Here is a 16,770-nt window from a genome sequence, read left to right on the forward strand (position 1 = left end):
GTGGCGATAAGACGGGGTGCTTATTGGCGAGCTGCCTCAAAGCAAAGACCCTGCGAGCGAGGGTCCCCTCCATACACACCCAGGACGGGAAGGTCGTCTATGAGGATGACCAAATTGCGGAGGCCTTCCGAGAGTTCTATGCCTCACTGTACACAGCCGAACCACTAGCTGATCAGACCACGGCAGAATCCTATCTCCGGGATACGGAGATAACGCCCCTAGATGAACCCACAAGGACCTCCCTCGAAGTTCCCATTAGAATTGAGGAGGTCATCTCCGCGATCGCGCGACTTAAACCTCTAAAAGCTCCAGGCCCGGATGGCTTCTCTGCAAGCTTCTATAAAGCTTTCTGCCCCCAAATTGCGCCGGTATTGACCAGACTTTTCAATTCTTTCCAGGGAAGGGGCTCCATCCCTCAGGACATGTTGGAGGCTGACATCGTGGTTATCCCCAAACCAGGCAAGGACCCATCCCAATGCAAAGCCTATAGACCCATCTCATTACTTAACCTCGACCTGAAACTGTTTACGGGCGTGCTGGCGGCGCGGCTGGGTCCATGTCTACCGGGAATCATTGAACCAGACCAGGCAGGATTCATCCCGAGCAGGCAGTGCGCAGACAACACCAAGCGCCTGCTTCATGTCATTGACAAAGCCCACTACAATGACTCTGACGCGGCCCTTCTGTCAGTGGATGCCGAAAAGGCGTTTGACAGAGTAGATTGGGGGTACCTGGACGCCGTCCTGGCTCGCTTCAGGTTCGGGGACCGGTTCCGCACGTGGGTAGCCAGTTGTTACGCCGCCCCGCAGGCCAAGATCACGGTCAATGGGGTACGCTCGAAGCCTCTAGACATACGAAGAGGCACCAGACATGGGTGTCCTCTATCGCCCCTGTTATTTGCTTTGTATATCGAACCATTGGCACAACGGGTGCGGGACAACAGATCCATCACGGGTGTTCGCTTTGGTGGGGAACCGCAAACTATAAGTCTGTATGCAGACGATGTTTTGGCAGCCCTGGAGAACCCCTCCACATCGGTGCCGGCCTTCCTCTCGGAGGTGGAGAGCTTTGGGAGCGTCTCGGGGTTCAAGATGAATGTAGAGAAATCACTAATCTTGCCCCTAGGACGGAATGCAAAAGCTGCGAGACGTGGCCACCAACAATTTGGGGGTCTTCGGACCCAGATGTCAGTTCCCTATTTGGGCATCTCCCTAACCCCGAACACGGCCCAAACAGTTGAACAAAACTATACGGCTTTATTAGCTGCCCTGCAGGGGGACCTCGCGAGATGGCGTCGCCAACCGCTTTCCTGGTTGGGACGTGTGGCAGCAATAAAAATGACCCTCTTGCCGAAGGTCTTGTACCTGTTCCAGACCATTCCGGTAACTCCTCCGTTAGGCATGCTCAAACGATTGCAAGATTGCATCACACACTTTGTGTGGGCCGGTAGGCGCCCGCGTCTGCGCAGGGACCTAAACACACGGGCTACGGCAGAGGGCGGCCTCGGAGTCCCCGACCTGCTCCGCTACTTCCACGCCACACAACTTCGCTACCTCTTAGAATGGCACAGGCCCGAATCAGAGAAGCGGTGGTTATTTCAAGACCGGGCTATGGGTCAGATGTCCCTATGGAAAATCCCGTTCTTGGGTCGAAAAGACAGACCCTCGTACCTCAAGAAATCACCCATCACGAGAACGGTAATGCAGGTTTGGGACAAGACGGCGGTCCCGAAAGGCCTCACCACATTTCCGTCCCCGATGTCCCCTCTGTTTGGGAACCCGGCGTTCCCCCCGGGGCTGGCCCCCGGGTCGTTTTCGCAGTGGTGGGAGTCGGAATGCAAGGCGGCTGGCGACTTCTTCGATCCCGCGGGCCTCATGCAGATGAGCACCTTGCAGGACTACTACACACTCCCACAGATCCAACGCTTTCAGTACTTCCAGATCAGACACTGGCTCACGGAGAAGGAGGTGCTGCCCCATGTGAGCAGACCCCTAACGGACTACGAGAAATGGCTACACACGAAAACAATAGACAGACATGCGATCACAGACCTCTACAGATTGCTCGGTCCACCTCCCCCCGCGGCACGGTCAGCGGGTCAGAACCGATGGGAGCGCGAACTAGGACGCTCCTTCACAGACAAGGAATGGCAGGACATATATTTCAGGGCCCACCACACCGCCCGTAATGTGGCCAGCAAAGAGGCAGCGGTGAAAATAGCATACTACTGGCACCTTACACCGGCCCGGCTGCATCAAAGCAATCCACGCAGAGACTCTGGGTGCTGGAGGGGATGTGGCCAACAGGGGACACTCACTCATATCCTGTGGGAGTGCACAGAAGTCCAGGGATACTGGGAAGAGGTGCTAAAGAGCTTTGACACACACTTTGACACAGAGATCCCCCGCTTTCCGGAGTACACGCTCCTCGGCCTTCCTAACGCCATCACATTCCCTCTCAAATCGATCAGGGGGAGGCAGATGGGGCTAGCGATAGGGGCAGCCACTCAGCACATCCTATCTTTTTGGGGCACTCCGAGGAAACCTACCCACACGGGGTGGCTCCACCGACTGTGGTATATAATGGGGATGGAGAAGATACAGGCCACCCTTACCTAAACACGAGACACATTCCTCGACACATGGCAACCCCTGGTCTCTCTCCTGTCAGAGGAATGCAATGAGATTACCTGCCCAAAATGCCTCAGGGTGCTCCGGCTTCCAGACGACTTCCGGGGGGAGCCCCGATCTCCTGATTAAACGACATATCTCCTGCAGGCCTTGTGATGTCTGGCATCAGCGCACTTACCACACCGGGGGAAAGGAAACGAGGGCGGGATACGGGTGGGGGAGGAGAGGGGGGAAATGTTGGTTGTTTATGGGACCAGGTCAGAGATCTGCCTCTCCCTCGGGGCCTCACTAGCATTCATGGACACACTTTATGCTGCACCAGGGTGCCCTGCCCCATTGGTGGGGAGAGATAGATGTTACTTGCGGGGCGACCGCATGCACGCCCGTACTGTCTTTGTGTGCTATCTTTGTTTTGTCAGAATCTCAATAAAAAGATTTAAACAAAAAAAAAAAGTGAAATGTGGGTCCTGCAAAGACATATTATTAGAATTTTTTTGTTTGTTTTATATAGTGCGAACTAGACCTGATGATATTATTATCATTATTGTTTTAGTTTTATATAGTGTGAACTAGACCCGATGATATCAGGTATCAGATCTCTTTACATGAGCACCAGTTTCGTTACAGATGAACACATTCATTTTTGTTGGTCACAGGGAGATTAAGTGATTTGCCCAGAATCACAGGATGTTGAGCGTCATGGCCGAAACTCTCGGTTCCCCAGCTTCGAGGTCGACTTCTCTAGCCGCAAGCCTACATCCATAGTGAACTTGTAGAAAAAGGTGCTGCCAGAAATCACTCTAGTTAATGATGGTCTTGTGACGATAGAGACCACGTGTCTGCTTTATCAATGTTAACATGTGCTTAAACATGAATTAGGTGAGATGTAATATGCAAAACAAATGTTAATATGTGCCGAACATCAGATAGAAATGCAAGTTCTAGGTGCGTTTACATCGAATATTCAGATACCGTGCACCACAGGCAGTTCAGCGCCATTTGCTTTAAAAATTGTGCAGCATCAGCAGCTCACTAATGTCACTGAAAATAATCTGTGTGACACCCTCCGGTTTCACTGGTTCAATCAAACGACATTTTATGGAGTTTGCATTCCTTTAAAAAATGCAAGCACAACATTTATCTGCAAAATTTATAACATGAACTCCCACACATTACCGTTATTAAAAAATGTTTTAAAGTACATGATATTTAAAATAATCTACAAGAATCATTCAAGGTCATCAGACAGGAATGTCTGCAGAACCCTGCTGGCTCAGGCAGACAGCTGAGAAGGCTAAGAGTAGCTCCCATGAAAGGCGGAGCCCTGGGGTAATGCTCACTTTGACCATGCCATAACAAATCTACAGCATGCATATAAGTGATTACCCCGCTCTGGTGCATTTAGTCCATAGTGACCAGCCCTGCTTTAGCCACGCAGTATCAAGTCTGGGCTACCGCTTCTCCTTTGTCAGCCATTTCATCCCCCACCAGGGTCGTTCCTGGCTTCCGCGCTCTTTTCTTTTGCTCCATATGTCGGAGGATTCTTTAGGATCCCCATTGCTGCTCATTTGAGCACCTCAGACCTCCATCTTGTCAAGCATGGACTCCCAGGTATCTTCCGGGTCATCACTAATTATTTGTCTCCTTGCTAATACAATGGCAAGATATATAGATGTGCTGCTAAGATTTGCATGTGTGGAGCGTGGCTACAGGCTCAATTGGCAAATCTCTCGCTGCACCAGAACCGACAGCCCAATGGTGCCAGGCACAGGCAATCTTTCCAATACGTTGGTAAAGGAGGGCAATCCCATACCATATAATGGAACCCTGCTTCTGTCAGTTAAGGCTATCCATGTACATCATGATCTTATCTTTTGCAGTGTAAGGTACACCCCTTGAACAAAGTTATGTTGAGGTATAAAGTACCGTCTTGGAACAAAGCTATGTTGAAGGAGCTGGCACTAGGAATTTCCCAAGACTTTGTAGATGCAGCATCTCTGGCCTGTTTTCTCTATATCGGCTATCAAATTTGCCAGCACATTTGACTCTAAGGCCATCTGTCAGACTCCATTCCAGGGGTGGAGGGGCAAGGGGGAAGTCAAAGAGCTGACTGGGAAGATCCCCAACCACACTGTTTGAGGTCATTTACCATTAGTGTCCAGGAGTCCATTCCACTGTAGCTCTTTAAACTGGGCCAGCGAGCAGCCACAGGCTTCACAGGGAGGGAGCTTGGGGGGAGGGGAGATCTTGGAACTCAACAGTCAACCAACAGACACAATAACATATTGTCCAGATCAGTGCTTATTTTTTTTAAAGAAAATACTTTAGCGACACAGCGGAAATAAACGATACACAATTCAATGGAAAGAGCTAACAGGGTTGCAAACTAAGGTCTGTTTAGCGAGGTGCCACACCTTCTTCCCAGTAGTCTCCTGGGATCCTCCTATTTCCCTTTATAATCGAAATCCCATTTCTACAGTCCCCAACAAACTAGAGGTTTAGAAAAGGTTAGGCACAGATGTAGACGGTAAAAATAATCTCAAAATTCAAATGTAGAAGAATTGTTTAGATCTGATGTGGGCATTAACCTTACTCGAACTGAGGGCTGTACAAAGCATATGATTAATTTGTAAAGAATGGTCCTTCATCCATTTCTCACTGTATTGCATTATGAACGTGGCCTCTTTACTCTTTGCCAAAAAAGTCTTAGCATGTGTTGCAGACTTATGTCTGTGTGTTTAGTCTCCTGTCCTTGGTTCAGGCTAAGCCCCACAATTTACCTGCTGTCAGTTGTAGCAACACAGGCTGTGTGGCAGATACCTCATTGCAGTGGCTCTTCACCTACATGAACCATGCGAGCTGCCTTGCTCGAGACAGAGTTTGCCGGGGTGATCAGTGAGGCAGATCAGTGCATCAGAACTCGTCTTTGGTGGTGGTGACCATCCAGGCCGGCTGCCGAGAGGTGGTTTGGTGTGGCAGTTGCAGCCTCAAGACTGATTCCCTTGCATTGGTAATGGCAGTGGCAATGGCAGCCTTTAGGGTGGTTAGAGCTTCCTGTCTGATCAGAGACATGACTTTCACTCATAGCATCCATATTGGCAGCACCAAGATCTTAAGCCCGTGGTAAACTATCAGGTGACATTGAATACTTGTTCACATGGAAACTTCATGGAGCATCTTGGTGAACATAAAATAAGGGCACTATCATCTGTGAGCTATCCACACCTGGCTGTCATCAGCCTGCTTGAAACAATAATCTGGCACGGACAAAAGGGCACGCCTTTGCTTATAAACGTCCTCATGTTGAAACAGCAGAAACCACAGTCCCATACTGGATTGAGATGATCATATTTAAATTATATCCCTCAAACGGTCTCTCCTGGAATGGCACGCTTATCTACCGCCCTTCAGGACAAAAAAAAGGACTTCAGCGCCAACTTAACAGAGCACTAGTACCCTACACACTAGCCGCACAAGACTTCCTTTTGATAGGAGACTTCAATTACCATACAGACAATACCACCGACCCCGCCGTCTCTACTTTGCTAACTAACCTTGAAATGTTAAACCTTCATCTCGCAACAAATTGCCCCACTCACTCTGCTGGACATATGCTAGACCTCATCATTTCCACTGCCAAACTCTTCCATATTGACATCCCTCTGCCACTAACTTGGACAAATCACTTCCTGATCAATTTCTGAACTCTGACCACGACAATCCCTGACAGACCCAAGGCCAAGATCCAAGTTACCGCAAGACCTTGGAAACAAAACACCTTAGATGCATTTCAAGCGTCTTTCTCCACTTCTGTTTCAGACTACTTCCATGACATTAACTAAGCAGTGGCACAATTCAACAACTCTATCTCCCAATCACTGGTCGTCGTGGCTACTTACAAACCACAACAAAGGTAATCTCGCAGACCCAACGCCCCTACGTACATGGCTGAACTGAAAACAGATAAGTCCCACTGTTGTAGGCTTGAGCGTAGCTGGAGGAGTTTCAAAAGCAGTATAAATAAACAACTATTTAAGGATGCCTCACATGCTTATCACACCAAAATAAAGACTGCACTCAGACTACATATTGTTCATATAACTGATCAGTCAGGCAACTCCTCAAAGAACTATTTAAAATCATGAAAACCTTCGTCAATCCACAGGCATGTTCCTCTGCAACCCAAGCCTCCCAAATATTCTTCGACACCTTGGCTACTCCCTTTCAAATCAAAATTGACATCATCTATAATAGCTTTCAACCCACTACCAGCTCATACTTGGCTATACCATATCATCTCAATTTAGCAATACTAGATAGTTTCGAGCTCATCTCACTAACACAGATGCTGGACTCACTAGCCAAAGTAAAATTTGGATCCCCTGTCAATCTCGGTCCCCCAAACATTATCACATGTCTTGCCCCCTTTCTTGCTCCTACTGTCAAGTATCTTTACCAGAACTGTGAATTTCCACAGGAGCAGACGAATATTCCACAGTCCCCTACTCTGCTACTGCGAACTGAATTCACTACTAGCAATTCAGGATTGGGATGAGAAAGAGAGACTGCCACTGCTTCTCTTCTGTAGGACTGGAACTCTCGCTTGGAAACGAATGGTCTCCTGAAACAGAGAAGGTTATATAACAATCCATCCAACAATACCCCTCCCCTATTCTGTGACCATTAATATATACCTGTCCCTTATTATTGGCTAGCAGCTCTTTTGTAAGTATGGTATTTTAGGCTGGAATTCTACAGGTTCCTATTAAGTAGTTGTCATCTCTATATAATTCTGTGGAAAGAGAAAGACAACGTAACTACCAGATGTCTCGATTTGCTTAACTATTTCTTTTAACCATTAGTCTGTAACCTGTATTTGCCTTTGTATTGAAATTAGATGTAATTAAACTCTTGACGTCTCTTGTTCTGTTGCAGGAATGACTATGCTGAGCTTCCGAGGATTGTTGGTAAGTACACACACACACATATATATATATATATATATATATATATATATATCCACTCCACCTCGTACCAACGGGTACGCGGTGCACTCCTTGCAATAATTATCGCCAGTCAAAACGGTAGCTTGGAAGACTTTATTTCAACATCCAGCCAAACTCTAAAAAACCCAATGCGTTTCAGCGATACACTCGCCTTGGTCACGGGTAATTCTTTGTTATGAAACCGACATTAAATAAAGATAGATAAGCAAAGTGCTCGAAAAAAATAGTGCATAGTGATCAAAATAGGACTACAGAAGGTGTCGGCCATCTTTGCATGGTGAAATACGGAAATTCATGCATTGTAGCGCATTCTATTTACAAACAATCTCATGTGTAACATTTCCATGTCCTCATTGATATGTCTTATTTCCGTAATATACATTTTACATAATTGCATCCAGTACGTCAATAATTAAATCATTATTAGATTTGTGGTGAATTTTAAAGAAATATTGATGCTCAATTATTCCTTTGTAAGAGCAATAATTCATAAATGTGCATCTAGTATTATTTCCTTAATACTATTATTCATTCAATAGTCCTGTTAAAAAGATCCATGAAGTTCACACCGTAAATAAACATCCCAAGTGGGTAACTCTAAGGGCAAACCAAATCATGCCAATCCTGGCTTTCAAATACGGTTCAATTACCGCCTATGCATTATCGCTTAAGGACTCAATATATATATTTTTTGTCAATTCCTCAATTGATACGTGTAAATAACTATTCCCAAGTGGGTAATCATTTGAAATTAATACATTCCTCAATGCAATATAGATGTGTGAACATATACAGTTTTAGATCTTATCATTCTGTTACTCCCAAGCGGGTATTCCAGGCCTCTTTGATTCCACTAATACTGGCACATTGTCATCTTCCTGAAGATTCACCTACAAAAAATGAGACGTACATAGTGGCTTATTCCCATGTTGATTATAGCCTCAAATTAACAGTGAATTAAAAACATTAAAAATTATTGGAAGACGAAAGGAGGACATACAAGACAACACACTCCTATAATAATCAGAATATTCTAAAATATAAACAATATCCAAAATTGTCCAATATGCAAAACATTAAAAATATTAAAAATATTAAGACTACGCTAACTTCATCGGAACAAACTCATTCTCCCAGGAACCAATTAATTTCTTCAGAGTTAAGGCCCCCTGGAATTCTGGTATCGAGCTCTAGAATGAACTTGGACTCCATTTGTCGCAACTTGCGAATTCTGTCCCCTCCCCTACTAGATTGAGGAACCCTGTCAATCACAAAAAAGCGTAGCAGATTGCGATTACTATTATGTAGTTCCTCAAAGTGGCGGGCTATCGGGGACATTTTGTCTTTGTTGGCAATCGCCCGCATATGCTCCAAAATTCTTTTCTTTGCAGGAAACATCATGCTTCCTACATATTTTTTTGCACAGGGGCATGGTAAAACATAGACACAATAGTCAGACAAGCATGTTAAATGTTTTTCAATGCTTCTTTCAGAGTTAGTCAAAGGATAATGTACAGTCTTAACATTAGAACTAAATTTGCACGCTTTGCAAACAAAGAAACCGTGGATATCTCTAAAATTAGATTTCTGATGAGTGATCTAATTTTTACAGAGTCTATCCTTCAAGGAGTTGCCTACTACTGCAGGTTCTGTATGTAAGATCTTCCAATGCTTTTTTAGACACCAGCGTATATCAACAGATTTGGAATTAAAAGTAGAGATGTATCTAATGATGTTATCCTCATTCTCACACTCTTTGTCTTTAAGAATCAAAAGGTCAATTTGAGTATGATTGGATGCTTTTGAGCAGGCATCACTGATAGACTTAAGGCCATATCCCCTTTCCATAAAACGCTGTTTCATCACATGGCACTCCCTCTCATACTCGGTAGAACCGAGGCACAAGAAAACAGAAAGAAAGGTGCAAAACAAGAAAAGGGGGCTGGGAAGAAATACCCTACCCCCCTAGGCCTGCTCAGGGGTCCCACAAGGATCCCCAGGGCCAAAAAAAGCATTTTAAAAAAAAACAATCGGATAGATTTGCGCACCCAGTGCGAATTTCGGATGAAAAAAAAAAAGGAAGTGGTGGCTCCCGCGCTTCCTTATTATTTAGCCCTCGGGTGAGCCAAGTCCCGGGGGCATGTTTTATTAAAATTGAGGGGGCATAAGCAGGGCTCCGCAGCCCCGGGGACCGCCACCCCCCAGGGCTTTATTTTTTATGTGTGGGGGGCCTCCAAGGCCCTCCCAAGCCCCGGGCACTGCCACTCCCAGGGCTTTTATTAATTATTTTGTGGGGTCTCAGCCCCCTGCTGCCCTGGGGCTTAAAAAAAAAAGATATATACCTGTGTGGGGGGCTCGAGTCCCCCCACACGCACCGGGACTGCCACTTTACCAGGGCTATGTAGATATTGAGAGGGGGGCAGCGCGGCCCCCCCTCCTGGAGCCTGTGATGGCCCTGGGGACCGCCACCCCCCAGGGCCGGCTCCTGTAGTGTCCCGGTGTGCCCAACCCCGGGACACTGCTGTTTGCTATGACAGGACGGGAGCACTGCGGCTCTCGCCTCCCATAGCAAACTGGGCTTTGGGTTTTGGAAGAGAGAGCAGGAAACCTGCTCTCTTTTCTAAAATCCAAACCACATTGCTTTTCCACACGGGGAACTGCATGTCAGTAGCTCCCCATGTAGAAAATCAATGCCGGCTCCCGCAGGACGCGAGAAGTCGGCAGGGACCATGGGGGGATTGGAGCTCCCCCCACAGTCCCCAACGAGGTGGCCAGGCCCGAGGATGGGTTCCCTGGGGCCAGAAGTGGCCAGGGAGGGGGGCCACGCGGCACCCCTCCCCAATAATCATTAAAACTTTTTTTTTAAATAACGCAAAGTCCTGAGGAGGGGAGCCATGCAGCCTCCCTTCATAGTAATAAAAAAAAAACATGGCCATACCCCGGGGGATATGGGCCCCGGTTCCCAGAATTGGCCCCTACCCGTTAATAAATTTTCTTTTTCGAATTGGGGGTCAGGCCCTGGGGGATGGGGTCCCAGGGCCCCAAAAAAGTAAAAAGAAGGAGGGCCACACAGCCCCCATTACAAAAAGTTAATAAACGTGATTGTGCATAGGCCCCGCCCCCTCTAAACAACACTCTGCAAACGACCCTGTGGAGCGTTTTAAGTTGGGGAAAAAATTCCAAGTCAATACTGGGGGTCCCTGGTAGCCAACTAGCCCACCAGGTACTTCCAGTAAGCGCTACAGTTCTGCGTTGCAGAGAGGTGTTCCAGGCCACGCCCCTTTTTACACCTCTGAGCAATGCAGCTCTGTGGTGCTTACTGGAGGTACATGGTGGGCTAGTTGGCCACCAGGGACCCCCAGTATTGAAGAGGAATTAATTCCCCAACTTAAAACGCGCCACAGGGCGCTTTTGCAGAGTGTTGCTTGGAGAGGGCGGGCCTGAGGTTAGATGTGTGCAAACATGCCCTGTGGCACGTGTTAGGTTGGGGAATTAATTCCCTTTCAGCCCTGAGGGCCCCTGGGGGCCAACTAGCCCATCAGGTACCTCCAAAAAGCGCCAGAGGCTTCTGTTGCAGAGAGGTGGTCCAAGCCACGCCCCTTTTTACACCTCTCTGCAACGCAGCTCTGTGGCCCTTAATGGAGGTACCTGGTGGCTTAGTTGGACCCCAGGGCCCTCAGGGTTCTAGGGGACTTTATCCCCCAACTTAAAACGCACCTCAGGGCGCGTTTGCACAGTGGTGAAGGGAGGGGCGGGGCCTGAGGTGACATGTGTGCAAACACGCCCTGTGGCACATTTTAAGTTGGGAAATTAATTCCTCTTCAATCCTTAGGTCCCCTGGGGGCCAACTAGCCCACTAGGTACCTCCAATAAGCACCACAGAGGTGCGTTACAGAGTGTTGTAAAAAAGGGCGTGGCCTCTGAACACCTCTCTGCAACGCAGCTCCCTGGCGCATACTGGAGGTACCTGGTGGGCTAGTTGGCCCCCAGGGATCCTCAGTATTGAAGAGGAATTAATTCCCCAACTTAAAACGTTCCACAAACACACCCCCTGGGGAGTTGTAAGTTGGGGAATGAATTCCCCTTCAATACTGAGGGTCCCTGGGGGCCAACTAGCCCACCAGGTACCTCCAGTATGCGCCAGGGAGCTGCGTTGCAGAGAGGTGTTCAGAGGCCACGCCCCTTTTTACACCTCTCTGCAACGCATCTCTGTGGTGCTTACTGGAGGTCCGTAGTGGGCTAGTTGGACCCTAGTGACCCTCAGGATTCAAGGGACCTTAATCTTCCAACTTAAAACGGCCACAGGCAATGTTCCCTCTAATTTTTTTCCTCTGTGTGCGGCAGTGTAAGGTCTCTGTGCGCTGCAGCCAAGGCTATGTGCATCAAGAACCAGATCGCACGTGGTGGTAAAGTGCACGGGTTCTGACATGGGGATAGCTGTTTGATTGTGAGTAGCACGCTACTCCAGGACCCAAACAGGATTAGTGGGGAATTAGTATAGGGTAATATGAAATTAATTTGAGTGGTGGACAAAGCGCAAAGAGTCTTACCCTGTGTGCTTTCACACTCACTAACATATATTAGTGATTGTGAAAGCAGACATCGTCCTTTTAGGCTTGCTGCATACCTTTTGGTAATAGAGTGCAGCAGACTACGTGCCTTTTTGAAAGTTTTCTGTTAATTGCAGCGCCCGACATGCCAATACACGGGCTGCAATTAACATGAAAACTTTCAAAAAGACACGCAATCAGCCTCACCAGATTAACAAAAGGTACAGCTGCCAAGGTTTTATATTGCTATGTGTGACATTTTCAATGTAATTATGAGTGACATTTGAATGACTACGAGTGACACTTTTTAGGGAGCAAAATCAAGCAAAGAAGAAAGGGAAATATGTTACATTGAAATAAAAATTGAGCAACAAAAAATGTTTCAGCTGCAGCAAAGCACCTGGAGGCGCAGAGAAGTCTCAGGTATAGCCAACCGCTAGTGCGCTGTAGTGTTTATAATTTTACAAACGAGTCTCTCTCAACATATAGACAGTTATTTCGAAGTTCCTCAAGGAATGGCCTGTTCAACTTGAGGCCGCTCAGCACAAATTAGTTAATATACAAAATAAACGTCCTGCTCTATTTTCCATTCACATTCTCCAATAATTAGTGTATTTTTAATGCACTTCAACTTCAGTTTAGCTAGCAGTCATGTACCACAGGTATACATCCGGGTATCATCCGCCTTCACAAACACGGGCAATACCTTCCGGAGACACCTACAAGCCTCTTACAAGCGCTTAATTTAATTTCCTATTATCATCCAAGAAAAAGCATGGTTGGGCTGTTGGCTCGCCAGAGTGAAGTCAAGTGAAAACTGACAGGAGCAGACCAGAGCACGCCCCTAGCATTTTGGCAAGGCAGCCTCAGGCCCTGTGAAGCACACTTACTTGGTCACAACCTGCGTGGCCGACAGCCTCACGCTGGTAAGCAATTATGTGGAAGATGATAGATCATGTGTAGTGGCTTTAGTAAGCAGTGTCAAGTGAGCATTTAGACAAGCACAGAGAAATCATGTTACATCAGCAGGCCTGTGAAACGTGCTGTGCCGTGCATGTTGTGTATGTATGTGTATGTGTGTCATGATGGCCGCTATGTGCAAGTCTGTGTGTGGGTGTGACTTGTGTGTATGTGTGGGACTTGGAGATGGGAAGGCAAGCTGAGAACAGAGTTGCAACTTGATTACCGACAGCAACTCTTATCGTACGCCCCTCACTGACTCCAGTACTTAGCACACACTTACTCGAAATTATGGGATCTATTTATAGAAAAATCATACTTGTTTCCAAATGAAAAGACATATACTTCCATTTTAGAAATGTTCAATTATTTGTATAGATCGCAAAAGCCAGTAAAATGCCTTTACAGTCCATGGCTTTCAGAGTTTTCTATATTCTCAAACATAGTATTCACAGATAAATTTTCGAGCACATTTGATTTTGGTGATCAGCTAGTCTCTTGATGTTTAATATATTTAATTGAATAATGTGATTTGGTTTCTGCACATGGAGATATTCATTCCTTCGGAATCGGGGATTCTCATCCTCTACCCTATTTTTTATGCCACATATACATCTGCCCATGTAGGTATATGTTTAGAAATGCCAATAATTGTACCAGGGTGTGATGTCCTGGACAGAGAGAAATGTATCCTGCTAATTTCACGCAGCACCCCAAAGTCTTGACCCAGACGCTCAGTCTAGAGAAAGAGCATAAACTACTAGCTTGCTCCATACACACATTGTCCATAAAATACTTAAGGCCCGATGTAGGTAGGGCTTTACCGATCGGTATCGGCCGAAAATACCGATTTTTGGCCCTTACCGATCGGTAAACAGCCATCGAGATGTAGGGAACCAAAAACAGAACGAATCGGATAGAAAACCGATTCGGAATGTGTACCGAACGTGAAAGAATCCGATACGTACATACCGAAAATCGGATATGTAACGAATCGGAAAAACACCGATTCGGTTACAAAGACCGAATCGGTCCATGTACCGATTCGTTAGTGACACCGATTCGGAAAATCACCGATTCGGTCCCACTACCGATTCGTTAGTGACACCGAATCGGAAAATCACCGATTCGGTCCCACTACCGATTCGTTAGTGACACCGATTCGGGAAATCACCGATTCGGTCCCACTACCGATTCGTTAGTGACACCGATTCGGGAAATCACCGATTCGGTCCATGTACCGAATCGGAAAAAATACCGATTCGGACATGATCCGAATCGGAAAACATGCCGATTCGTATGAATCTCCGATCGGGAAATACCCCGATTCCGACAGTTGGGGAGATGTAGGGAGGCACAGAAACACCGAAATCGGCTCAAAATCGGTAGAATTCACTCGGTATTTACCATGGATTGCAATCAGGTGGTAACCAACTCCAACCCATATAAACAGTCCCAAAATGCATTGCAACTTGCAGGATGGCAGCTTTCTATGTCATTGCGAGGCGGCTACGGCTACAGCAGGAAGGACAGAGGGAATGGCTAAGAAATGAACAGGTCTACAGACAGAGGATAACCCTGTTCATGCTCACTGAGGCTGAGATCCTACAGAGATACAGGCTGGACTCTGACACCATACTTGAGCTCATCAGGGACCTTAAGCCATACTTGGACCACCACACCCCAAGGGCACACGCCATCCCTGCGCACGTCCAGGTGCTATGCAGCCTACACCTGGTAGCGTCTGGCAGCTATCAAAGTGGAGCAGCAGCAGCAGGAGGGGTGAGCCAGAGCAGCCTGTCAAGGTTCTTCCACATATTCCTTGACGCCATGATAGACAGGATGGACCAATACATCTCTTTCCCTGCAACCCACGCAGAACTGCTACAAACCAAAGCGGACTTCTACCAGATGGCACACTTTCCCCAAGTCATCGGTTGCATAGATGGCACGCATATTCCGATTTGCCCACCAGCGGACACCGAATACATATACCGCAATCGGAAATCGACACACACCATCAACGTGCAGGTGATCTGCAATGCCAAGTGCACCATCACAGACCTGGTAGCAAAATTTCCAGGGAGTACCCATGACTCCTATATATTCCAACAGAGCGGCATATATGCACGGCTGATGGCTGGCGATTTTGGAGAAGGATACCTCCTAGGTGAGCCACATCATCAGACCCCCATAACACATAGTAGGTAGGTGTAATACATGTATGCATGTGTCTAATGTGACCCCTTTCTCTTCCAGGCGACAGTGCATATGCCCTCCGCTCATTCATACTCACCCCCTACCTCAACCCCTCCACACCCAGCCAAAGGAGGTATAACCGGGCCCACATACGCACCAGGAATGTTGTTGAACGGACCTTTGGCATCTGGAAAAGTAGATTCAGATGCCTGCACAAGAGTGGAGGTGCAAGGCAGTATACCCCCATCACCTGCTGCAAGATCATAGCTGTATGTGCAATGTTACACAACCTTGCGGTCAAGAAGGGCACTGAGGTGGAGTTGTCTGACTACGAGGACTATGACGACGACGAAGCTGTGCCACTGACACAGCCAGCTGGGGTGTGTACGCCATGTGATGGCAGATACAGACGTGAGGAGATCACTGAGAACTATTTCTGACTGAGTACAGATGCAAAGACAGCTAAATGTTGCTTGGAAAATAAAATTTTTAATAGTGATGCACCACAGTTACATCACTGAAGTGCATCAAAAAATGGAGTCTGTCAAAACAAATAAAGTCCAGGGTTCTGGTATGATCATCCCCCCTTGCCAGCCTATTTTTTGGCCCGCTTTCCAGACCCACTGGGGTGTCCCTCGGCCCCCTCCGAATGGCCTGCAGCATCAGCGGATCGCCTGGTGCTCCTCCTTGGCTCTGATGCAGCGCTGGCCGGGCTGCTGCGGCTGCTGCTGTCTCCAGCATCACCCAGGTCCAGGGCAGGATTGGAGGCGGCGTTTGAAATTAACATGGCCTCCATGGCCGTGGTGACCCTGGCCATCCCCCTGGTCAGCTCAGCCGTTTGCTGACTCTGCACCGACTCCTGATTTGCGCTTCGAATGCACAGCTGGGCGGTCGCCGCTGCAAGGCGGGCCATGGCCCGGTTGAGCACCCGGGCATCCCTCCTGCGCGCAACCTCATGCTCCTCCTGCCTGGCAGAGGAGTGGGTGATGGCAGTGGTCAGCCTGCCCAACCCTGCTGCCACCTCCTTGTTGCTGTCCACAACAGCCTGGAACCCCTTCACCAACTCCCCCATCTGCAGGTTGTGCTGCAGGAGCTGGCGTTGGCAGGCCATGGTGGATCTGGCCTGTTGGCGCTGGATTTTGACCATCTGGCCCTCCAGGCCCAGGAACACACTGCCCTCCCGTGCTGGTGCAGCAGTGGTGGTGGTGGTGGTGGTGGTGGCACGGCGTCTGGCACTGCTGCCTCCGGCCTGCTGAGTGGGCTGGGGTGCCACTGGTGGTGGTGTGGTGCTGGCCGGTCCCGGAGCCCCTGCTCCCAGGACAGGTGGAACGGGTGGCAAGGCCACGGTTGTGGCAGGAGCTGTTGTCGGCGGAATGGTCTGCCTTGTTGGGGAGTTGTATGGTGAAAATTGCAAGGGGGGTGAGC

Source organism: Lissotriton vulgaris, chromosome 1_1 (assembly GCF_964263255.1).
Source record: "Lissotriton vulgaris chromosome 1_1, aLisVul1.2, whole genome shotgun sequence".
NCBI classification, from domain to species: Eukaryota; Metazoa; Chordata; class Amphibia; order Caudata; family Salamandridae; genus Lissotriton; species Lissotriton vulgaris.